Below are 25,611 nucleotides of genomic sequence, written 5' to 3' on the forward strand. Positions count from 1 at the left end.
GGTTCAAGAGTTTAAAAAAGACTTAGCAGAGGAATTGAAGTGTGAGTTGAAGCCTGAAGAATGAGTAGAGTTGACTGGGCAAATGTCAGGTGAGATGGGGGAAGAAATGGCCTTCCAGGCAGATAGAAATTAGACCAAGGCCAGGATGTGAGAGAACACCAAGTCTCTTAGTGAGATGAAGAAAGCGATATAGGTGGGAAAGGAGACAGTAAATTGAAGCCATAGGTCAGAGCTAGCCATGGGTAAACCATGCCAGGGAGCTTGGTCATGTATACACTTTTGTATTTCTCTCTTACCTGTCTGCTATGGATTGATTCCATTCATGGACCCACATCTCAGCCTTTTCTGTATCCTTGCCCCTTGTCTCGTGACATTGGAGTACTTCTCACTAAATAGGCAAAGTCTATTTTCCACCCTTCAATCTGGATTTGGACACGTGACTTGCCTTGGCTAATAAGATATTAGCAGATCCTATTTAAAAAGTGCTTGTGCATTTTGCCTGTGCTTTTGCACTCTACTGTTGCCATGAAAAGGACATGCCCAAGATAGCCTGCTGGTCCCAGAAGGGGAATGAAACACTAGTCACCCTTGTCAAACTAGCTAAGGCCATACTTGACCAGCCTATAGACAACCAACCCCTAGACATGTGAGAAAAGCCACCCAATATCAGCAAATTTACCTAACAACTCCAGATATGTAAATACTAAGTGCTTACTTTGCATGATTATTTGTTATTCAGCATTTTTTGTGGGAATGTATATCTGATACACTAGCCAACTAGTTTGTGTGCTCCTTGAGGGCAGGACCATGTCCTTTCTATCTTTTTTCCAGTGCTCAAAAAACAAGTAGCAGTTGATAGATTTAAACTTTTTTTGGGTTGATCAAAGATTTCAATGCCACAGTTTTAACGAAAAATGGGAGATTTCTCAAGGTAATGTTAATGACCTTGCTAAAGCTTTCCATCGAGGAGAAAGATAGCACCTAATTCTCCTTCTTTACTCTATTAAAGACCCCACTGGCAGCCCCTGAGGGAGGAAAGATGAGGAAGCTAAGTGTGATTGCTTAGTGGGTTTTCTGTACCAAGGAGAACCCCCCCCCCTCCTTGATCCCAGGGTGCCAGTAGGATTTAGGATACTTTATAGGGGGGCCCACACAGTTTTTAAAAGCAGCTGACATAGGAGAAATGTCCAGTACAACTTCTGGAGTGTAAATCTTATTTGACAGTTTTTCTAGAATGCCCGTCCTTCCCAGTAAAGCTTGGCTCTGACAGATGCTAAGTAGACTGCCAGAGAAAATTGCTGAGCTTCATGGACTTTGGTCAGGTGGGTCAGAGTTGATGGCATTGTGTCATAGTCATTTTCCAACACCACAGGAGAGAGGAGGCTTCTCAAAAGATCCAGCTCCGCTCTATTTTGTGTAGCTGTACTTCAGAATGCCACTAGACATCTAAGAACTGATGTTAGTCTCTGCTTCAGATCTCCTAGAAAACTTTCCTAGATCATCAAGAGTTACTGAACATCTAAAGTCCTTTCTTAAGTCAATATATATATATATATATATATATATATATATATATCTCACACTAAGACAGGCACACATAAGCAGATGTGAGGAATATTGGTCCACTTTGTGGAATCAGTGCAGTGCTGCGGTCTGAAGAATGAAACCACATACCCATGCCTATGTGAGGAAATCCCTGCCCTAATGATGACAGTCTTTCTTGTGAATCAGAGATAAAAAGTGGCTTTGGAGTCACATTTCCTGGGTTTGAATCCAGCTCTGTTACTTATCTGCCACATGATCTTGAGCAGGAAAACTTAAGTCTCTAAGTTGTCTCTTGGTAAATGTCCTCTCTTGGAAGATGGAAATGAGAATAGTTCCAACCTCATTGAGTTAAGGCAAGGACAAAATGAGATAAAGCAGGAAAAGGTGTTGAATTCAGTGTGTGGCATTAGTTCTCAGTAAATGGTCCATTATTATTAGTGATTTTGCACTCTGTTGACTTTGAGAGCCAGGTAGCAAGCAATAGTGGTCCAGCTTGTCCTATAAGAGAACGACTGGCATAACTGTGTCATTCAACAACAGTCGAATCTTTGGGGGAAGCTGAGGTTACCTTAACGGTGGATTGCTTGTTCCATTATGAGGCTTGTGCTGGCTGCAGATCATGCTGTTGTGCCACCATTACTGTCCTCCCTATTGTGGGTGGCAACCAAACTGTTCTGAGAATGTTTTATGCTCACCTACTCCTACTCTCCCAAGTTTGGGCCACAGACTACTAGAAAAGAATTTTGCTCAACGGTGGAAGCTGCTTACCATATTCACTGCTCTTGGATAATTCTTCACTCCCATTGGCTATAGTCTGGCATGATGGTAACTTTGGATGATATAGAGGCTTGGTATTCCAACAGGCCAGTGGCCACAGATGGCTAGTATCAAAGTTTTAATAAGTGCAAGGTATGCCACTGTGAGGGGTGTGTGTGTGTGTGTGTGTGTGTGCGCGCGCGCATGTAGGGTGCAAAGGGTATCTGGCTTTTACTTCTCCTTTAGTTGTTTAGTCTTTCAACACATGTTTACAAAATGTCTACTGTATGCTAGGCACTATGCTTTAAGTTAAGTAGATATGCCTCACTGATGAATTGTTTACAGATTAATTTCTTGATCTTTTCCTGCAAACTGTATTTTCCAGATTCCCACATCAAGTGGCTTCTTGCTAGATTCAGCCAATAGAAGGTACTAGAAAAAGATAGTTGAGCAGGAATAAGAGGAGAAGCAATGGTGTTTCTCATTGTGGCTCCCATCTTCCACATTGGGAAGTGGCTACATGTTTTCTGTGTCCTGCCTCCCACAAGGCATATTCTGTCATGAGTCCTGCTCCCACTAAACAGCCCAGATCTTGGGATCAAGTACAAATCCTTCCTTTCATTTTCCTTCTAGCCCTATTAGGGGCTTCCTGCTCTTGCTTCACCCTGGAATGTTTCACTCTCAGTTTTTCCACAACTTTGCAACTAGTTTCCTAAATTAAATGCCTTCTGTTAAACTATCTGATGTGGTCTCTGTTTTCCTGACTAGATTTTGAGTGATATGTTCTCAACACTTTACATTTTGGGGGGTGACAGATATTATTCAAATAGCCCTCCAAATGTCTAATGACATTCTGTGATCTGCTATGAAGTACAGGTACAAGGAGGGCAGGTAAACTGGGTGGGAAGCTGTGTTGATATGGTTTAGGGTCTTGCTACTCCAAGTGAGGATTGCAATCCCCTGAGGGCTTGTTAGAGATGAAGATTCTCAGACCCTAGCCCAGTTACAACTGGTTAAGAATCAGTATTGTAACAAGGTTCCCATTCAGAGGAGTGATCCAGTGATGGCCTCTAGTTTCAATCTGATTACCATAATGCAGTCCTCCCAGCTGTAGTCTGTTGGGATTGTACAGAATCACTGGTGGCCCTGAATCTCAGCTCCATTCAAACAAGGGAACTTTATAATGCCTGCCTCTTGACTCTGCCTGAGCAAACACTGTGGGCTGGACTCTAGGGCCAATGCAAGACAGAGGGTAGAGAGTAGGGTAATTCAGGTATAAAAACCAAAACACTGCCTCTCTGCTGGCTGTTTTGGGATAGCTGGAACTGAGCCCCAGAGGACTGGGTCTTTGAAATGTATTGAAGAATGTTGTGGGAAAGTAAATATCTTCCCCAAAATGACCATATCTTACATCAGCCAATGTAGGACATTTGATTGCTATAACATTTCCATATCAGTAAACTTCAGATGAGACTCACATGCATTGTTTTCTTAAACCATAGTGGAAGAAGCTTTCAGAAGAGCAGAAATTATACAAATGTTATAGGCAAGTTTTTACCAATAATCTCTTCAAGTTTTTAATAGTTCTGCCCACTCTCCAGACCTAGTCATTGATTTTGGATGTGCTATTTCCTTTGCCATGACCATTACCCAGAAGTGAGAATAATGTAAGAGGAATAGAATCTGAAAGTAGGAGACCATTTCAGGTCCCACTCGTGCTGTTCTGTGGACAGTGCTAACTTGGACCAGTGCCTTAATATTTCTGATACTTAGTTATTTCACATGCCAAATAAAACTGAAACCTACTTACCTATCAGTTTGTGGTATGGTTCAGATGGTATAAGAATGCTCTATAAAGTGAAAGGAAGTAACTGGTGTTTGAAAACTACACTTAAAGCAAAGCAAACTGGCAAAACTGTGGGGAGAAAGTGAAAGGTGTCAACAATATGATTAAAATGAGATGCTTTACAGCCTCTGTGCTTGGGTCAAAGGACTAAAGACTGCACAGTGTCCCTTGTAAATACTTGTGTGTGTGTGTGTGTGTGTGTGTGCGTGTGCGTGTGTGTGTGAATGCTAGTCTGTACATCTTTCAACCACCCCTTGCCTCTTGTTTTGAATTTGTGGCTGCTAATACTCAGTTCTTTCTTACTTGTGGCCATGCATGTTGAAATTCATTCTATGCATATTTATTGAACACTGACTCTATTCCAGGCACCATTCTAGGTTTTTGAGATACTCTGTGAGCAGAGTGGACCCCAAGCTCCTGTTTTCATGGAGTTTACACTTTAGAAAGCTCAGGTGACCCTTCTGGTTACACTCAAGTCTGTCAAATATCCATCAACTCTGCCTAAGGATGTGAAACCTAGCTGATCCTAGGTGGGGTAAATATGAAGATCCCTATTTCAGCTGCTTACTGGTTGTAATGCTGTTTGTACAGCTCTGATCTTATAGTAAGTAAAAGTGTTCCATATTTACCCCACTTCTGGGTATCTTCATTCTACCCTCCCCTTCTCCCATGACTATGTCAAGTCTACTTCTGATCTCCTGGAATGAGACATTCTGCTTGCATGGGATTTCTTTATTCATTCACTTATTCATTAGTTCACTCATTTCTTCAACTGGCGTATACTGAGAACATTATGCTAGTCACTATGCTAGGAAATGAGGCTATAGATATGAACAAAATAGAGAATGATCCTGTCTTCATGGATCATCCTTTCCAGCAGGGGAGCCAGTAGATACAATTAATTACTCAATTATAATTATGAAAAGGACTACAGAGGGTAAGTTTGCCATATTAATAGAGTGTCTAATAGGGGTACTTAGACTAGTCTGACTTGTTCACTTTCTTGAGGAAGACATTTGAATTGAGTTATTGATAATAAGGGAGTGAAGGGAGGATTAGTGAGTAGTGGGGGTGAATAAGAACCTTTTATATGGAGGAGCACCATGTATAAAGGCTCCAAGACAGGAAAGAAAATGGCATATTTGAGGAACTGGAAAAAATTGGTATTGCTGAATCACAGAGAGTGAGTGGAATCAGGAAATGGGATGAACTGGAGATATATTTAATCTTGTAGGTCATGTAAAGGTTTTGATTTTTATTCTAAGAGTAATGGTGAACAGTTGACGTGTTTTATGCTGAGGTATGGTATGATTTCATTGTGTTTCCAAGTAAACATTTTGGCTGCAGTGTTGACAATGGTTTGGGTTGGAGGTATGGCCAGAATGGGTGTGGAGGGACCAACAGGGAATCTATTACAGCTGTCCAGAACAAGAAATGGAGTTAAGTTGTATTAAACTAGTGGCCTGGGTCATGGAAAGAGGTGGGTGGATTTAACAGGTATCACGGAGTAAAATATGTGCAGGATGTGGTGACTGAGTGGATATTGGTGCTAAGGAAAAGGGAAGATCCAGGTTGACACCCAGGATTCTGGCTTGAGCATCTGGGTAAAGGTGGTATCATTCACTGAGATGAGACATACTGGAGAAGACCTAGGTTTTGGAGACAAAATGGCTTTGATGTTGGACTTGTTGGATTTGGGTGGTCTTTAAAATTTTCAGAAGGAGATGTTGAATAGGTAACTGGATGTACAGGTTGGTAGGTCGAAGTAAAGTTTGGGCTGCAAATTGCTGCTGCTAACTACCTCCATCATTGTTGACTAAACACTTCGGTTATTGAAACAATACTTCAGCTCTTAACTGATGGCAAAAGCATCCTATCAGTTCTCCCCATGAAATGGGTGTTCCAAATAACATTATTTTCAATGCCTCTTGATAGACTATTAGACTTTTACAATGCCTCCCTGTTAACCCTTGGGCTTTTAGATGTAGGATGCCAGATTGCTCTGTACTGCCAATAACCAGATACCCAGTTTTGATCATAATGAAATGTACTTACTACAGATATTGCTAGCTGCTTCCCAATGTCCATTCACCCTTATTCCTCAGTAACAGAGTCTGGGCCACCTTTCCTAGCCTCTTTTGGAGCAATATGTGACCCTGTGAGTGAAGTGCTTGCCAGTGCGATGTGAAGAATAGTAGTACCGCCCCTCCCCCGTTCATGCTCTGTCTCTCTCTGTCCCAAAAATAAATAAAAAACGTTGAAAAAAAAATTAAAAAAAAAAAAAAGAATAGTAGTACCATGTGGTCAGGGAGGGAGGGATGGGGAGAAGCTCATCTCCTCCTGCCAGTTTCTTGGAAGCCAGATGTAATGGCTGTAAAAAAAAAATACCAATTTGGATTATGAAGTTCATATGTGGCAGAACAAAAAGATAGAGGGAGCCTGGGTCCTTGATGACTTTTTGCAGCCCCAAATATTAACCTTCAGTTGACTAAAGTATGTCTTCTCTTCCCCTCAAAGAGGTGCATTTACTCTAAATTTGGCAATTATCTGGATACTGTACTGTAATACAACCTATCGCAACAAAATTTGGTGTAAAGAGAATAGGTTTGAATCTCATTCAAAGAAGTTTATTATTGGAGTGCTAGTGGAATCTTATTATAATATTTTTATCTCTTGCCCAAGTCCTGATCAAGAGGATTGTAAAGGCAGGGATCCGGAAGATCAGAAACTGAGATTGGATAGTAAATAGGAACTCCAACTGAAGGAAAAGAAAGAAATGAATTAGTGATTAAAAAAATACACAGATTGTAACAGTGAGTTTTTGCTGCTTAACAAACTACCCCGTATTTAGCTGCATAAAACAATAACCATTTATTTAGTTTATGCTTTCACAAATTGGAAATTTGGGCTGGGCTCAGCTGGGCTGCTCTGATGATCTGGGCCAGGCTTGGCTGCTCTTGGCTGGAGCCCATCCAGGCATCTGTGATCAGTGCCAGGTCAGCTGGGGCTTACTGGCTTTTGGCTGGGGTGCTTTGGTTCTCTTCTATGCAGTCTCTTATTCTCCAGAACTTGTTCACCTGGTAATGGTGGTAGGGGTCTCAAAAGAGTGAGTGAAAGTACGTGAGGCTTCTTGAGGCCCAGGCTTAGAACTAGCACAAAATTGCATCTGTACCCGTTTTTGGCCAAAACAAGTGACAAGGCCAGCCTAGACCTAAGGGGTGAAAAAATTGTTTTGTTTCTTGATAAAAATAACAAGAGAATTTGTAGCTGCTTTTGCAGTCTACTGCATGGATACCTAAAGGTCTAATTTAAAGGAGAAATGATGTAAGATATCCAAATTCCTTTTGTAGGAAATGTAACCCAGGAATTAGGAATGTGTCTATGGAATTAGACAGAACTGGATTCAAATCCTAACTGTGTTGTTGACTGGCTGAGTTGCTTACTTATAATGACTATCTTATGGTTTTGTGAGGATTATATGTATGTAAAACTCTTAGGCACAGTGCCTGGGATGTGCTAAGCAATAATAAAAGGCAGCTGTTGTAGTTGTTATTATTACAGGATACTGCTGTGGCATAGGGCCTGGGTTGGAGACAGGATTTACCAGGTGGAGGGTTGGGCAAGAGAAAGTTGGCTCAGGTTAGCAGAGAGAAAAGAGAGTTATCACAGGATTATGCAGTGGACCACAGCATCTGACCACAGGATCAGATAGACTAGGGACTCATCAAGGCAATAGGCATGCATATTGGCACAGGCCTTCTACCAACAACAGTGATAGTTAACATTTGTTGAACACTTACAGTGTGCCAAGCACTTTTGTTGAGTGCTTTGTAAGTATTAACTCATTTAATCCTCATAACACACTTATCTAGGTATTTTTTTATTCCCATCTTAAACTTGGGGAAACTGAGGCATAAAGATATTCTAGCACATTGGCCAAGGCCACACAGCCCATGAGTGGTGAGCTGGGATACCAGCCAGGTTTGTCTCACTCCTGACTCCAAGCTTCTAGTACCTCACTACACTGTGGGATGATCTCAGGCAGGAGTCAATGGCAGGCAAGTGAGGTTCCAAAGTTCCCAGAGAGGTAAGGAAGATTCAAACAACCACTTGTGGCACACGGAGAACCATAGCTGAGGAACTACTAGGGGCAGGGGGAAGATTGTCTTAATAATTGAAACCTCTATAGCTTGGCACTTCCATTTGCGCTGTCTCTAGCATTAAAATCTCTAGTACTCAGAATGAGGAAGGTGAAAATTGCTTTCCCTTCACAACTCAGCTACTCGAAAAAATAGTCTCCACTTGTTGACTTCGCTTCCTCCTCTCCTCCTGCATTAGCCCCCTGCAGCCTGACTTCCAGCCCCTACCTTGGTCAAGGTCACTAGTGAACTGGATGGTCACATTCAGCGGACTCTCTTCAGTCCTCATGGCCCAGTGTTGAAGAGTGATGGTTATTCATTTATTGAAATGCTTTCCTCCCTGCCTGATAATTTTGGCCTAGGGGAGCAGACCCACCTTTTCAAACATGGCCTCAGGCAGCCTACTCACTCTCCAGGCCAAGTGGCCTCCTTTCTTCAACTGTCTTCTGTATTTACAGCAGCATATTCCTATCCCTATGGCCAATTTCAGGCATGTCCACTCTTTCAAAAATTTTTTTCTATTCCTTTGAATGATGAGAACATAAATACTTCCACAGTCTCTGACTTGTAGCCTAGAATAAGTGCAATTGAAGTAGGGGAAGTTACTATCATTTATCGAGCCTATGTTGTAGTACTTCTTTATAATTACAGAATGTAATTAATTTTCACACAAGTCTGTGAGCCAAGTAGTACCATTTTTATTTTGCATATAAAGAAACTGAGGCTCAGAGAGAAACTCAACATACAGCTGATAGAGGAGTCTGGATTCAAAGACACCCTGATTGGTTTGACGCCCAAGCCTGTGTTTTCCTAGTGTTGCATGCCGCCTCTCATAATTCACGAATTGTATACCATGGGATCAATAGCACTGTCTGCAATAACACAAGAGTCTAATTTGCATTTATTTGTTTGTTTATTATTTATTTACTCTCATTGCCTTTGGGACACAGCAGACCCTGCCTGACTAATTAAGGAGAGTTTAAGCATAGACCTGCTTCCTCAGTTGCCCAGGGTGTGAACGGACGGCCAAAGGTCTGAACTCTATTTGGATGCCTGGATGCCTCCTTTTCTGTAATTTGTAGCCAGGCTCTGTCCTTAATTAGAATGTCCCTGGGATTTTATGAGGAGGGAAAAATACACTGGTGAGATTACAGATCAATAGCTCTTCCATAAGACACAGATATAGAGCAGGTAAGAGATTAGAAATTGCAATCCAGGCATGAAGGCACCTTGGAAAAACACATATTTTATCCCACCCCCCTTTGGGATCATTGAGTGTCACTGAAGCCAATAAGTTAAAACTTAATATGTGAAGCTTAATGGGCAAAGCTGCATATTAACGGGGGAAAACGAGAAGCATTTCTTGACCTGGTAATTTGGAAGGAGAGTAGGTGAAGTGTGTAAATTAGAGAAAATTCAAAGGTGAGTCATTTTGGAAATGTATAGTAGGCATATATCACACTAACTGCAGCTCAGAATTGTGGATCTTACTTCTGAAATCCATTAGAGCAGGGCTTCCTAGCATTTTTAACATTTTAATACTTGCATCGTTGTTTGCTTGATTTTGTCATATGTGGTCTATGTTTATTTAAAACTTCAAATGAATTAAAATGATTCTTTCTCTGAAGTTTTAATGATGTTCCCCTGAGGTAATTAGAAGCACTCTGTGGTGGGATGTGTCCCAGGGCTGGGAGTGATGGCATTATGGAAATAAAACCCACGTGCTACCTCTTTCCATTTTTAATTTAGAAGGAACAGCTGGACGTAGTGTTTAAGTGCTGAGGATAAAAAGAAAGGAAACTCAGTGATTGAAACGACTGGTCTGAAAAGAGAAGCAGGAAGGGTGGTGACCTTCGAGGGCCTTGCCCAAGTCCACATAGGAATTACTGTTGTAATCGCAGGAAAGAAAAAGTCTATGGCATCTCATTCTGTCACGAATCTCATAGCTCTGCCAGTCTTAGGATGCTATCTCTAGGAGTTTGTTCATTCCACTGCTGTTTGTTATGTTCCAGGCTCTGTGGTACACAGTGGGCATTCAGCTGGGAGTCAGATATGGTCCCTGTCTTCAAGAAACTGACATTCTGCTGGGGTAGATTAACAACAAACAAATAAATAGAGTTTTATGTCAGCTGGTGATAAGTGCTATTGAGAAAGAGGAGGAGAAACAGGATAAGGGAGACGTTTGAGGGACGAGGTTCTGTTTTATCCAGAGTGATTAGGGAAGGGGTCCCTGAGATGGTACTATTTGAATAAAGGACTGGTCTGTACCAAAATTCAATGGAGTGAAAAATAACAAGAGCAGTGTGCTTGTGGACCTACGTCATCGGATGGAAAAGAGAGACAGTTCATTAGAATTCATGTGAACTCCAACAATGCCTTTGGCTGCAGTGTGACAGATATTCAGACAAGACCCTTGAGTTCTCATTAGGGTCTCATTGCCAGAAAGCTACCATATCCTGGCCTTGAAATGCTGCAGAGTTCAATATCCTTGCTAATAATTTAAATCTGGGATGGTAAGAACCACTGAACAATCCCAGTTTGGACACTGATTTAGTTTATCATTGCACCTGGTCCCCAGTGATGACAGGAACAGGCAAGGCAATTATCCAACTCCAGGGAAAAACAAATCAAGATGCTTGGACCACGCAATACACCATAGTCATTCTTTTTGACAGGTTGTCGTGGCGTGTTAAACAAAATTTCTCATCTACACATCTGAGGGTGAGAAGTGCCGTGGCATAGAAGCTTCAGCGAGAATAGAACTGGCTATCTGGGGGAAGTTTTACCTTCAAGACAAAAATCACTTGTTTACTTAAGTAAGCCATTATCCATCTGCTTTCTTATGTCTGAATCTTCTCTCTTATAGTTCAGGTTTTGCCTTGGTTGTTTTGTTTTGTTTTTGTTTTTGTTTTTTTGTTTTTTTGGTCTGTTAGAAAAAGAACCCATTCAGACAAACTTAAGAGGAATTTGAGGGATTTATTAGGGACATACAAGGCAATAGCATGGAACCCAAAGAAGGAAGTCAGTCAGTCAGGGCTCACAAGATGCTGGAATCCCAATTAGAAAATCATAAAGAATGGAAGTTACTTTTCCTAGGTCTCTGGGATCTCATAGTCTCTTGTCTTTGCCTCTCTCTGCTTCTTCTGTGGCTCTCTCTGAAGAGTGGCTTTCTAGGTTTGTCTGAGCACATGGCTGCTCTAGCTTCTGTCGGTATATTACTTCCTTGTTCATTCTTAAAAAGAGACTCACTAGAACTAGTCCTATCCAATGAATAATTGCATGTAAAAAGCAAGTTATAAATAAATATACATGGTGTAATCCTATTCTATAAACAGTTTTAGTACGGGTATGTATGCTTAGAAGAAAGGAAAGAAATGCACTAAAGTGTTTTTAATGGTTATCTCTATGTGATAGGATTATGTGTGATTTAAGTTTTTTTTTCTTTGAGTATGTCTGTACTTTTCCATCATTACCAGATAGTATTTTTGTAATTGTGAAAATTGTTGAATAAAAAGATGAGGTTGAAATACATGTAGTAAATCCAAGTGGTCTAGGACTAAATGGTGGGTCGGACATCCACCAGATCTAGGGTGCAGGGAGGGGAGGGCTTGCCGAAGCTGGTAGCCAACTGTACTGGAGAAGGTAGCAGGAAAGACTTCACACACAAAGAGGAGCTGGCTCTTTACTTCTCCATTTATTTAATGGTTTTAAAGAAAATATTCTCAGATAGTTGTCAGTACCATCATAGGAAGAGCATTTGACAATAAAAAGCATGTCATGTTCCCTAGGTCTCTGGATTTTCTTTTTCCTCTTGCTTTACTTGTACAGCTGTATGTTGTCTAAGATTCAGTCGATCCTATAGCATCCCATGTTGTAGGACTGACCATCTGGTAACATCCAGGTGATAAAGCTGAGATCCTGAGCTCCATCTGTTCTCTGAGTTGCCTCTTTCTTGGAAGACATCAGAGTGATCTTGTTGGTTTCTCTCCCTCTACAAGATACCACCTGAACGAGCTGGTTCTTAGAGCCTTTCTCTGGCTCCCACCATACATGGAATCAAGTCCATACAGCTTAGCATAGCAAAGAAAGCCCTCAGTGCCCTGGCTCCTGCCTACTTGCCATCCTGTCCCACCCTCTCACTTCACCTACAACACGAAATTGCTTGTAGTTCGTTTAACACACCATAACATTTCACACTGACTTGCATTTGTATATGCTATGCCTTCCTTCTGGAATGTTCCTCTCCTCCCTTGTCTGCTTGGAAACCTTCTCTTCCTTCCTTCTGCTCAGATGTTACATTTTTGGATGGATTTCTTTGAAATCACAAATAGAAGCTATTCTCTATGTACCTTTGTCCCTTTAGGCACCCCTGATATTGCTTCTACACAGCCACATAGTAATGTCTTTGTTTACATGCCTATCTCTCCTCCTAGAGGGCAAGAACTACTTCTTTGTTTCTGAATCCCCAGTCTTATTAATTAATAGGTGCTCAATAAATGTGTCTTAAAAAAATTTTTTTTTAGTGTTTATCTATTTTTGAGACAGAGAGAGACAGAGTGTGAGCAGAGGAGGAGCAGAGAGAGAGGGAGACATAGAATCTGAAGCAGGCTCCAGGCTCTGTCAGCACAGAGCCTGACACCAGGCTTGAACCCACAAACCATGAGATCATGACCTGAGCCAAAGTTGGATGCTTAATGGACTGAGCCACCCAGGTGCCCCTCAATACATGTGTCTTAAACAAATACATAATTCCAATCTGGGACTCCTGCATATATTGTGTATTAGAAGGTACAGAGGACTACAGGGAAAGGGAAGGGGTGGATAGGCTGTAAGAGAAGCTTTACAGACCTTATTTCCTTTAATCCCCAGAATAGACATGTGAGATTTTTATTATTCATCCCATTTTACAGATTAGGAAACCATAGCTCAGAGAGATTAAAAAACTTGCCCCAAGCCCTGCTTCTAGGAAGTGGCAGAACTGGGACTTAAACCTATGCTCTTTTAACTGCAGAATCTGTGTGATTCTGAACATTTGCCTGCTACTAATGAGCCATGTGATCTAAAACAGTTCGTTTCATGTTCATTATGGTCAGGTTTTCACATTCGCCAAGCAAACTAAACTCTAAGGAATTAGTTCTCAAACCCTGGTTGCGCATTAGAAGCCCCTGAAAAGCCTTTATAAAATACTGAAGTGTAGCTTTCATACTGAGAGATTCTGATATCATTGGTGTGGGGGTGGTGCCAGGACATCAGTGTTTTTTCAAAGCTCCCCAGGTGATTCTAATGTGCAGTCAGAATTAAGAAGCATTGCCTTAGCTCAGTACTTCTTAAACTTTAATATGCATATAACTCATTTGAAGATCTTGTTAAATGAAGATTCTGATTCAGTAGTTTGGAGGTGGGGCTCTAGATTCTGCAATTCTAACAGATTTACCAACTGCACTTAGGGTAGGGAGCCCACATCCTATCTGACCAAATCTAAATTCCCCAAACAGAGATACTTGTTGTTATCACCAGCTCTACCTAGCGAAATGCAGCTTCTACTGGCCATTCAACTCAGCTTCTATGGACCTACAATCTTTGACCCTGAGTGGCCCTGACCACCATCATCTTTACAGCTAGGTCTGGTAACTGGCTGTGTTTCATCTCTTAATAGGTTTTCAGAGATTAGGAAGCAAGATAGGAAAAGACCTAACTTAGGGCATAGTTCAAAAAGAACCTTGGCTAGCAATCGGGGCAGCAGAGAGAGTCAACCAAAACACCAGGGAATCCAGAGTAAGGCACAATGGAGGGTATGGCAAGGCTGGTTGAGGTCTAGAAGCTAGTAGAGTAATGGGTGTGTTAAGAGGTCAAAGGAAGGTGAAGGCAAGGGATAAGAGAACTGTTAAAGTTTAACTAAGGGCTTAGAAAGAGACAAGATGGCATCCCATGAGGCCAAGCTGTCAACAATCATTAATCAATCAATACTCAGCTCTTCACTACCTACTACCTACCACTCCTGAGCTGGGTGTGTGTTCTGTGGGAGGGTGTGTGTGGGATAAATGATTTGTGTAAATGTTTGTGAGTCAGAGAAGAAACCTGGCTTGCAAAGGCCCTGCTTCCAATAGAGAGTGGACCCCGAGTTCCCAATCAATCCATGAAATCACTTCACAGTGAAGACCCACAGGTAATTTATTATTGAGAAGTGCTACACCTCGGTGGGGCAATCTCCTTGAACTTGATATTCACATCCCTGCACGAATGTGGATGCAGTTCAGAATGTTTGGTGTTCATATTACCAATGAGAGGGAAATTTGTCCCTTTATAGGGAAAAAGCAAGAAGCAAATTTAAAGTGAATCAGACGTTAGGGAGAATTTCCTTCCCTCAAAGTTTGAAGAACCACTGATGGAAGGAACTATAGATCCTTACTCTCTGAAAATTTCAGAGTTCTCTTTCGGGTTCAAATCCTGCTTGGCCTGAAGGCAGGGCAGGGCTCAGATGGCCTTTCAGGATGATCTTCCAGCTCCAAGTTTAGTTCTGGGTTTGTGGCTTGGAAACCCAACACCTTAACTGCTTAGATATCCTAGACACTGAATGTTTTTCACAGATTTTGTAGCAGGAACACCCTACTTCTTTGTTTAGTCACTTGAAAAGGAGGATTAAAGAAAAAAAAAATCAGAGGCTTGCCACAAATAGATGGAGTGGAGCTTCTTTTGTGAAACAGTGCCTCAAATTGTGCCCATATTCCTTATGGAAACTGAAGACAGAGACAAGTCTGCTTTGTTCAAATTCAGCAGCTTTGGGACCCCTTGGCAGAATGCCATACATAGCACCCCTTGCTTCGGCGATGTTTGTGCAAAATTTTTCTTGGTGAGGCCTTGCTTTCTTCCGAGGAGCAAACAGGGTAGAAATTCCTGATCTAGCTTCGTATCACCGGTAATCTGACCTGCAAGCTTGTACTTGAATACTGAAACCTTGGGGTTCACTGCTCAAATAGAATACTTGGGAAAAGAAGAAACGGAGTAAAGAGACTCTTCTTAACCTTTGCAAATGTCACGTACTATTTATATAACATTTACCACTCTTATTTTCTACAGCCCAGGATTTTGTGAGGAGAAAGGAACAGGCATCTTAAGTTAAACTGCATTCCTCCAGGTTTTAAATTGCTGCTTCTCCTCTCTGAGGGCCAAGCTAATTGTATGGACATAATTCTTCAGGGTCTGATTGCCTCATAAACAACTTGAATTCTACTTTTCGGATAATTCCTGAAACTGGCTTTCTCATAGCTTCAGGAGGAAAAAAAAATTTTTTTTTCTCCTAAATTAAGTAAATTACCGGTCCTAAAAGACAAGTTGCTATCTGTTGGATGGAAGTTTTGGAATTCTTTCAGTCTGTGTCATAATAAATGCAACAAGTTTTTATTTCAAATCCAATCTTCTTAAATAAAAATTGTCCTTTTATGAAGACTGGACTCAGATTAAGTTTCCATTGTCTTGCTTGTGTAACCAGTAGAAGCCTGAACTTGACTGAATGAGTTGCTATGGCAAGGCTCGTGAGAGGTTTACAAATTCTAGAAAGGAAGAAGCCAGAGTCTCAGTTAGACAACCTCACTAACTGTAGGTAGATAAGAAAAGCAAACAGAGGTTAATGCCACCCAGGGATAAAGAGAACATGAACCTCTGGGAAATATGATAGACAAGTGTGTAAATGCTTGAGGACTCCTCAAAGGCATTTGTTTCCACTACAATGCAGGTGTCATATATTTGATCCTTTAATGAAACTAGACATTTTTAGACCAAGAGCTTCTAAATAGCTGAAGTGTTGGAGTGTTTTAGAACTAATATACCGTACCTTGTCTTCAAATGGCTGCCATGACTAAAAGCAGAGGTCGGTAAGTGGTAGAGTTCTGGCCGTGTCTGACCCAAAAGTTGTGTTTGGTTTGCCCCCTCCCCCGACCCCCCCCAGTGTGTGGAAATGAATTTGTTGCAACATCTTCAAATGAGGATGTTTCAAATAAAAATACAGATTTCTGGATTCTCTTGAAAAATGGGCAGGTTCTATAAGAATTGGCCATACCCCCATTTGGTCTTGATTGGCTGGCAGTGGGTAAAGGTTGCCCCTTACTGGGGCACATACCTTCCAGTTTGGCACAGGTGGACTGAGACCCACTTTGCTCATGTATGTTGCCTCCTTGACCCCAGTAGGTGTTTGGTTTTTTCAACCAAAACCAAAGCCTGGATGCTTCACTCTGGCACAGGGATGGCAGCCTATGGCAGCAAGTCCTGTAGGTGCCACCTGAGACAGGTTGTGTCAGTTTCTTTCATTCCCAGGTGAAGACAATTATTTTCTTTTTCTTCTTGAGGAGGCATTATAGCATCGATGAAGGAGCCCTGGATTGAGGGGTGGGGACTTGGGTCTAGTGATAATTTCTTTCATCTAACTGAGTGAATTCAGGAAAGCCACAATCTTTTAGTCTCAGTTTCTTCATTTGTGAAATGAAAGTTTCCTTGATTCTTTTATTCATTCAACTAACAATGTAAGGCACCACTGTTCTGCTCCACAGGTTTGAAGATGGTCCAGAGTACTCAATTATAAAAAGAAACAAACTGATGTACAGATATGCTCTGTGTCTGGGTCTAACACCTCTATGAAAAGGCTGAAAGTTTTAAAAATATTTTTCTGGTGTTTATTTATTTTCAGAGAAAGAAAGAGAGAGAGCACGAGCATGGGAGGGGCAGAGAGAGAGGGAGAGAGAGAGTCCCAAGCAGGCTCTGCACCGTCAGCACAGAGGCCCACATGGGGCTCGATCTCACGAACCCTGAGATGGTGACCTGAGCTGAATCAAGAGTCAGATTCTTAACCGACTGAGCCACCCAGGTGCCCCTGAAAAGGCTGAATTTGAATGCCTGTGGATGTTCTCCCACAGTCCCTGATGCTCCTGGGCAAGCAGACTCTCCATTACCTGTCGGGCCTGGCAGTCATTTGAGCCAACCAATGACCCCAGACTCCAGGCCCTTTTCCTGCTAGGATGTCCTGTGTTTTTTCCCTCTCATCCAACACTTGCCTCTTCTGCTACCTGGCCTCTCTCTTTTGTTCTCTTCCTGTCTCCATCTGCCCCAGCCTAAGGCTTGCCAGGGGCTTAGCTTTTAAAGTCTGCCATAGAATTTCTGGAGAGAGAATTCTTTTGGCTTTGTCCCTTTGTTGTTTTTCATCCTCACCTTGACAATAAGGACATGATTCTCAGTTTTACTCTGTAGTTTGGTTTACTGTTAACCGCAGCACCCCCCCCCCCCTTCTTTGCAGCAGCTGTTCTTATTCTTCTAACCAGTTTTTAAAAGGCTTGAATTTGGAAATACGGTCGCTGTGCGCCTCTTCAGAGATTCATCCATAACTGTCAGAGCCTTTTCATTCCCTGTCTTTTGTATAGGTTTCTTTTATGAGCAGAGTAATTTGCATTTGTCTTTAATTCTTAATTTGTCTTTGCATTTACTGTGGATGTAACATGCAGCTGAATTTGCATTTTCTTTTCACTTCCCTTCTCATGGACTGGGGCTGTCTGAGGTGTAAACCATGGAGACATTCAGGAGATGTTTGCTAAGTGGCAAACTTGGCTGCGCTGGTTTTATCTTATTCTCCCCTCCCCATACTCTGAGTTGTCTTATTATATTTAGATGCTCTAAAGTGTAACCAAACATAGCCTCTGTTTTCCAATCCATTGGTTACTTAATCCCATTAGCCATTAAGCTGCATTTGTACTCATCAGAAGAAACTTTATGTATTAGATTCTTGAGTACAGAAAGCTGGGGATTTAATTCTGTCCCTTCCACCAACCATTTGGATACATATCATGTAGCTTTCTGGTCCTCAGTTTCTTTGTGGAAGAGGACTGATACTATGTTTCTGGCTATTTCAGAGTTCTCCAAAGGTACACGTGGTTGGATGGGCGTGGAACCTTTTGAGGAGTGTCATACTCTAGACAGATATAAAGTATAGTGCCCTGAGGACTCCAGGGAGCACTGCCCTTCAGCACTCCACTCAGTTTCTGCCTGGTTGATGATATAACTTTGGCTCCATAGAGTTTCACCAACAATGGCCACTGTGTTTCAAATCATATCAAAGTTTCCTATTAGCAAAGGTAAAAGGACCAGGTTAAAATCCACCTACAGCCTCACCCTAGGGGCTTCTCTTCAGTGCTGTGACATAACATTTAAACAGAAGGTTAATGCCTTGCACTAAACCTGTAGTCCTGATGTGCCTACAAAAAGCATTAGTTCTAATTACTCTTCATAGAAAAGCAGAGAGTAGAATGTTGAATATTCCAACATTCAATTAAAAGGTTGTTCTTGAGAAATAGGTTTTTTTTTTAATATATAAAAACTGTGTTGTAGAATGTTGAGAAAATTGTTAGTTGCTTCTATAGCCCATTCTGTAACAATGTGTAATTTTTTGCCTCTCTCAGAGAGAGGAAAATTTTAAGTCAGTGTGAACTAATTGTAGGGTTTATAAAAGTAGTTTTCAACAAAGTCCAGTGATCCCTTCTCACCACTTCCTTCATCAGCCTAATTACCAGAAGGCTCTTGAGGCATTGGAGGGGTGTGTAGATTTCTTATAAAATGTACCAGGTCCCAGAGAAAGGGCCACCCCCTTAAACCATGAACCTCTTCCCTCCCTGCCACCCACTCCTGCCCCAGAATTAGATCTTTCTCTGTTGGAAATGTTTGAGACCTATGGACTTAATAGATTTATCTGAATCAGAGGGTCAGTTTGATAGGTTAGAGAGTGGGTCCGTTTATTTTCTGGCTAAGGATCCATTCCCTCTCAATTCTTCTTGCTACCCCTTTACTACTCCAGGAACCCTTGTTTTGGGTTGAGGAAGAGGAAAGATTTCAGTTACTTTGCAGAGATCTCTGCTCCAGCTGGTTCAAATGTGGGTAATAAGGATTTTGGTGGGAATCTAAGCCTACTGCCCTTGAGATATACCCCCAAACCCAGAGGCCAGATTGCAGAAAAGAAAGAGAAAAAGAACTCAGGTTGAGAGGTCAGAAAGGTGCAGGGGACATCCCTAGGAAAAAAAACAAAACAAAACAAAACACACACACTAATTTGAGATAAACTGAGGAAATCGTTGCTTTTCTTGAAATTTTAGAATGAAAGGTTGGGTTCAGAGGGTTACGTTTTATTTTACAACCTATCAGCAATATTTCATTGTAGCAGGAATGTTCTTCACTACAATCTTTGTCGTTGCATAAGACACTATTGTTTTCTTGAAGTTTACCAGAACTTGTTGACAGTATTAATTCTTAACTATGAATCAGAGCTAAGGAAATGGATTTATTGTCCTATTTACCCTTGCCCAAGTGATGAAACACAAACTTCATTTCAACTGATTTCTTTGGAAGCGGCTTCCCAATTTCTGTGGTTGGGAGGACCGGCCATTTCTTCTTTAAAACTTGATGGGCTTCAATGGGGCGACTATAAATTCTCTTCTGACCTAATACCTCGCCTAGGGGAGGGTTATTTTCTCTCCAGATTGCTGACTGACTTCCTTCCTGTAGTGCTGGAAAGCCTTGTTCAAAGATCTCAAAGACTGGCTGCATCTCTTTCCTAATGAAGCACCCTTAGCTTGAAGCTGGGGGAGAAGGTCCATCTGGCTTCTGCCATATGTGTGTATGCTGTCAAACCAGTAAACACAGCAGAGTTTGCTGACAGTGAGGAGTTTCAGTTAGTCAGTCATAAATTAGAGATGAGATATGCTGTGTTCCTGCTGCTGCGAGCTTTCACACTCCAGAAAGGAATCTTTACTTACCTATCCCGAAGAAGAAGAAAACGTGGATCAAGGATGGCATCTGATGGGGTGCCACAGCAAGTCCAACGCACATATACTATTCAGAGACAGTGAGAATATGCACGGGATTAGGAAGCCAAAATCATTTCCTGAGCACTTGACTTCTATCTGTTTGCTTACACAGTGGTACGTTGGCTCTTTTGTTTTAACACATATATATCTAATTATGGGATTTTCCCCCCACTTGGGGTAGGTACTGGGGAGCAATTCCTTGAAGAGTCTTCAAAAACACTCCTGTGCTGGGTGAACATATGTATAGTTTCCCCCCCAATGTGCCTTGTTCTTGTCTGATAATCAGATAGGGAGACAATAATTAAATTTTAATGCGGCTGTCTTTTTAAAGAGAAAAGTGCTTTCTGACTCCTAATGGCAAAATTTCATTATTATGATTTTAATGCTTTTAGACCAAAGGAGAGTTTACATTGAAGCTGCAAAGAAGCACAGCAAAACTATTCCTTGAAGACATATTTGTTTCATTTATGGGCTTGTGTTGAGGTGTGTTTTAATGCATTACATTTAAAGCAGACCATGATATATTAGACTATTTCAACATTTAAACCGGAATAGCTTCAGATAACATTGCTATCTGTATCTGAAGGTATTACCACAGGAGGGTCATAATTTCTAAAACAGATTATCACACTTTTTATTCTGAGCACCCTTCTTACCGAAGAGGTCCTGTGACCCCCACACGTCTTCAAACCTTCTCACTCTAAAAAAAGAGTAAGATGTTAAGATACTTACAATAACATGAGAAGTGGAAAACTCATGGCAATCTATTTTATTTGATTAGTTCAGAAATGGTCAGCCCCTGATCTCAGCCATGTTTTGTTTCTTTGAGGCTGGGATTTAGGGCAGGGGCAGAAAGGTGATGACAGATGGGGTAATCAGAATAAGGAAGTTTCTAATTCATAATAAAAGGCTGTTTGGGAAAGAGGAGGGGAGGGGGCCAAGATTATGGTAGGCAAGAAAAGGGGACCATTGGTTTTATTCTAGTCCCAGAAATAAACATTATAGGCCCTTTGAAATTCCCTGTCTGATACCTACTATGAGTAGGATTCATATAATTTTAGAAAAATTTCATATCTTGCATATGTAATTGGTTGTGGCCATTATTTAATAATACCCCAAATTGATACATTGCTACAGTGGGTTGAATGGTGCCCCTCCAAAATTCTTGACCACTTGGAATCTCTAAATATTACCTTACTTGGAAATTGGGTTTTTGTGAATGTGATTAGTTGAGAACCAAGATGAAATCATTATGGATTAGGGTGGGTCTAATCTTGTACTTTCAGTATTATACCACTGGTCACATTTAGTTGTATGTATGTACGTATGTATTTAATTTTTAAGTAGGCTCCGTGCACAACATGGGGCTTGAACTCATAACCCTGAGATCCAGAGTCATGTGCTCTACTGACTAAGCCAGCTGGGTACCCCTGTAATTCTTTAATTCATTGCCTTCCCCATTAGAATGTAAGCTGCATGAGGTCAGGCATAGCATCTAGTTTTGCTCCATATTTTATCCCCAGTACCTAACTTTGTGCCTGGTATATTAGGAGTTAATAAATGTAAATAGTAGTTACTATTGTAACTGTAGTACTATTGTACTATTAACTGTAGTTAACAAATGTAAAATTGAATGCATAAACACATGTAAATACATATGGATAAACTGGAAAGGTTCTTATTTGTTTTAGGCAGTCCATTTGGGGGGACTGTCCTCAGTGTGGCCTGGAATTCTCAGCCTCTTTCCAGAGTGAATACCCTTAAATAATTGTGCTCTCTCCAGATCAGAGACTTGCCCTGGGGTGCAGTCTTTGGGACCCATTCTTCCCAGCTGCCATTTTTTCCAGTCACCATGTCTTTAGGTTACCTCTTTCCCAGCCCTAACCTTGACCTACATCCCATTCTCTCTCCAGTGGCTATAAGATGGAAGTTTACATCAGAATGGCTATGGGAGCATTCTAAAATACGCTTGTTCAGACCTCTACTACTTTCCAAATTCTGACTTGGTAAGTTTGGGGTGGGTCTTCGGCATTTAGGTTTTATAGAAGTCCCATAGATTATTCTGGCACACAACCTGGTCTTTCATGGCGTCTAAATGTGTGGTGTGACTACTAGGAAACCAAAGAGTGTGAAAGTCACGTGGCAGAGGGCCAGAAGGAGAAAGATGTTGTCTGTAACTTCTGTCCACCAACTAAGGCCTGTGCCCTTAGTTGTACCTATGGCACATTTATGCATTCCTCAATGTTCTTCCAGGACTCATGACTCTTCTTTTATTGCCTAATCCAGAGGAGTGACCTTATGGTGACTCTGTCAGAGGATTGTCAAGGCCACGCAGACCACGGGAAGAGATATTTGAGGTTGGTGGAACACTGTAGGGCTGTCTAAATTGTAAACACAGCTAACCTCTTTTGGGGTTCATATGACGGGAAAGTTTTTCTCCCAGCTGCATAACTGAGGCTGGCTTCTGTCAGTCTGCAAGAAAGGGGACCTGGCACTTTGCTGTGGTGTCACTAAGTGTTCCACTTTATGTAACACAGCCTTTAGAACATTGCTCTTAAATATATGTTAGGATTGGGCTATTTAAAGCTCAAGACTTATGCTGCTCAGACATGAAGCACAACACTCTAACATAGCTTTAAGTTATGCAAATTGTTTCTTCTCAGTTGCTGCAAGAAGCTTTGTTTTGTGATATTGGCCTAGGGCCAAACAGGTAGCGTGATATGAGTAGGCAGCCTTCCTACTACCTCTTAAATTGAAGGCTTCAGCCATTGCTATTCTCAAACATCCAAACAAGGTAGAAGCAAGTCTGAGGAAAGATGTGATGAGAGGTGGCACGGACCGGTTACGTACAGCCAGCAGCTGACCAGGAGGTAGAACACCTGGGACTGAGGTTGGCTGCAGCACCGGAAGGGTGTCCACTCACTTCTCTGTCTCCTAGTCTCCACTTGGTCCTAGCTGGCCAGGGCCATCTTTCTAAAACCTAAAGTTTTTCTTCTTAAAAGTTTTATTTTAACATTGGCATACATGAATAAATAACAAGCATCAATAGACATCACATATCGATAGCCTCATGTCAGCCAAATCTCTTTTTCCCTCAGAGATTTTGTCTAACTCGGATCCTAGTCAGCCCCAAGGCATTGAAAGTCCAGAGTTCTCTCATGATTTCTATCATTTCCAGGCTCATCCCCTCATGTCTGTTTCATTACCTCCATCTCTCTGGGTACAAACTCAGCCCAGTTTACAAAAGCAATCCACTTACTCAGCATTTTGTAAGCTTTGGTGGAATGTATTCATATATATGGAGAGGAGTCACTTCCTGCTAGGCATGGCCTCCTGCTACCCTCCTGGCTCCATTCCCTTCCTCTCTCCTCTGCTCCCACCTCCTCTTTCTACACTCCCTGTCTTCCACACCCAACCCCAAGTCATCCCTGTTATGTAGAGCAGTCTGGTCTCTGGGGCCAGTGGAGGGAGGTGGGGTTCAGCCTCTATCCCTGAACCTGCAAGCCCAACCTTGAACGACTTACTGCTTTTGTGATTCACCCTTCTTAGGGAGCAGTCTTGGTTATGGATGATTTTTTTCTTCCTTGGTATATATTTGTTTGATATCTTACCATGAGGTAAGGTTTATCATGCATATGTATACAGTGGAAACTGTAGAAATTTTAGAATGTACAGGTGGGTTCTCCTTCAGGCAAGCTGTGTGATGTTATTAGCCCTAAGCTATATAAAACCAGCAAGACGTTAAAGCTTGAAACTGCACTATTTTGGTGCAAGAGAGAAAGTGATGTTGAGGAAGAATGAGAGAAGAATTGGCGTCTTTAGGTATAGATGTGCAACTTCCAAAGCGAAAGGTGGAAAAATATATAAACCACCCTATGAATATTAATAAGAATACTTTGCAAGGCACTCTGAGTTCTCAGAAGAAAGACGCTACATAAGCACAAGCTTTACCTCATTAATCCTAACAGCATCCCTGTGAGAGGAGAGCCAAGGCAGATTATTCCATTTTAAAGACAAGGAAATGGAGAAAGGAGGAGACATAACTTGTCCCCAGCATCATCATTACCTCTGTTGCTGAGATCCTGCAAATCTTTCCTCTATAAAGTGTCCTCGCACAGACCAGCCTCACTGCTGCATCCATTAAATCCTTTACTGCTGGACTCTGTTCACAATTTCACCTGTGAGGAAAGAGACTGGGCCCTCAATATTTTGCATCTCTCCCTCCTATTACATCCAGCAGAACATCAGGGTCGTAATAAGTACTTAATAAATGCTTGTGGACTGATGAACAGTCATTGCACTATGGAAGTGACAGTGGTTTCACTAGCTATATTTTCTTTTTTTTTTTTTTTAATGTTTATTTTTGAGAGAGACAGAAACAGAGAATGAATGGAGGAGGGGCAGAGAGAGGAAGACACAGAATCCAAAGCAGTCTCCAGGCTCAGAGCTGTTAGCACAGAGCCCAACGTGGGGTTCAAACTCATGAACCACGAGATCATGACCTGAGCTGAAGTCAGATGTTTAACTGACTGAGCCGCCCAGGCTCCCCTAAAACTAAAGCATTCTAGAAGTTCCCTTTGTCTATCACCATCTTCTCAGATTTAATCAGTGATACATCATAGGATTAAGCACAGTTTTAGTAATATATTTTGGAAAAGTAACTACATGTGCATAGTATAAAATTTTAAAGGTTTTATGAGAGGATATTCTGTGAAAAATAACTATCTCTTTACCCTTTCCTAGGGCTTCTTGGTCCCCCTTCCAGAAGCAATTGTCATTACCAGTCTTGTGTCTTTCCAGGGATGTTCTGTGCATATACAAGAATGTATATGCATGTAATTTTTTTTTAACCCAAATGATAGCATATTGTAGACATTGCTCTGTACTGTGCTCTTTTTGCTTAGTAACATATCTTGGAGATTGTTTCATGCCAGTATTTATAGCTGCCCCATTTGCAGTATTTATGTGGACATACCATCATTTCACTACTTTCCTACTAATGAATAATTGGTTATTTTCCATCTTTTGCTTTTATAAACAATGTTAAAATAAGTGTTTTTCTACATATGTCATACTGCATATGTGCAAATTCCTAGAAGTAGAATTGCTGTTTGAAGAATTTGTGCATTTAAAATCTTGAAGGATATCGCTAATTGCTCCCCATAGAAAAAAGTACCAATATATGCTTCCAATCACAGTGGAAGAGAGCACAGTACATTTTAGAAAAGCCATATATAAGAGACGAAAATGTGGGGAAAGTACAAAAATTAAATTGTAGCATAGTAACATGTCCCAATGAAGATGTTGATGGCTAACATTCATATATAGAGCTTACTGTGTACCAGGCCCTGTTATGAGCTCAGATTCATTAACTCAAAACGGGTCTGTAATTATTAGGTGATTTTATTTGAAGGACTTTAAATTGGTACATTGCCTAATAGTTACAGTAGCTGATATAAAAAAACATTTTGAATATCTCCTAAGTATC

General features: G+C 41.3%; 1 long non-coding RNA gene across 1 annotated transcript in view; it reads left to right on the plus strand.

The window, feature by feature from the left end:
* Positions 1 to 25,611, plus strand: part of LOC125911641 (uncharacterized) — a 79,157-nt gene that overhangs the window by 33,366 nt on the left and 20,180 nt on the right. The window contains exon 4 of the long non-coding RNA XR_007454394.1: positions 22,037 to 22,129. This is a non-coding gene — a long non-coding RNA (uncharacterized LOC125911641). The remainder of the gene's footprint in view (positions 1 to 22,036; positions 22,130 to 25,611) is intronic.

The sequence above is a fragment of the Panthera uncia genome (assembly GCF_023721935.1).
Source record: "Panthera uncia isolate 11264 chromosome C1 unlocalized genomic scaffold, Puncia_PCG_1.0 HiC_scaffold_3, whole genome shotgun sequence".
Lineage (NCBI taxonomy): Eukaryota > Metazoa > Chordata > Mammalia > Carnivora > Felidae > Panthera > Panthera uncia.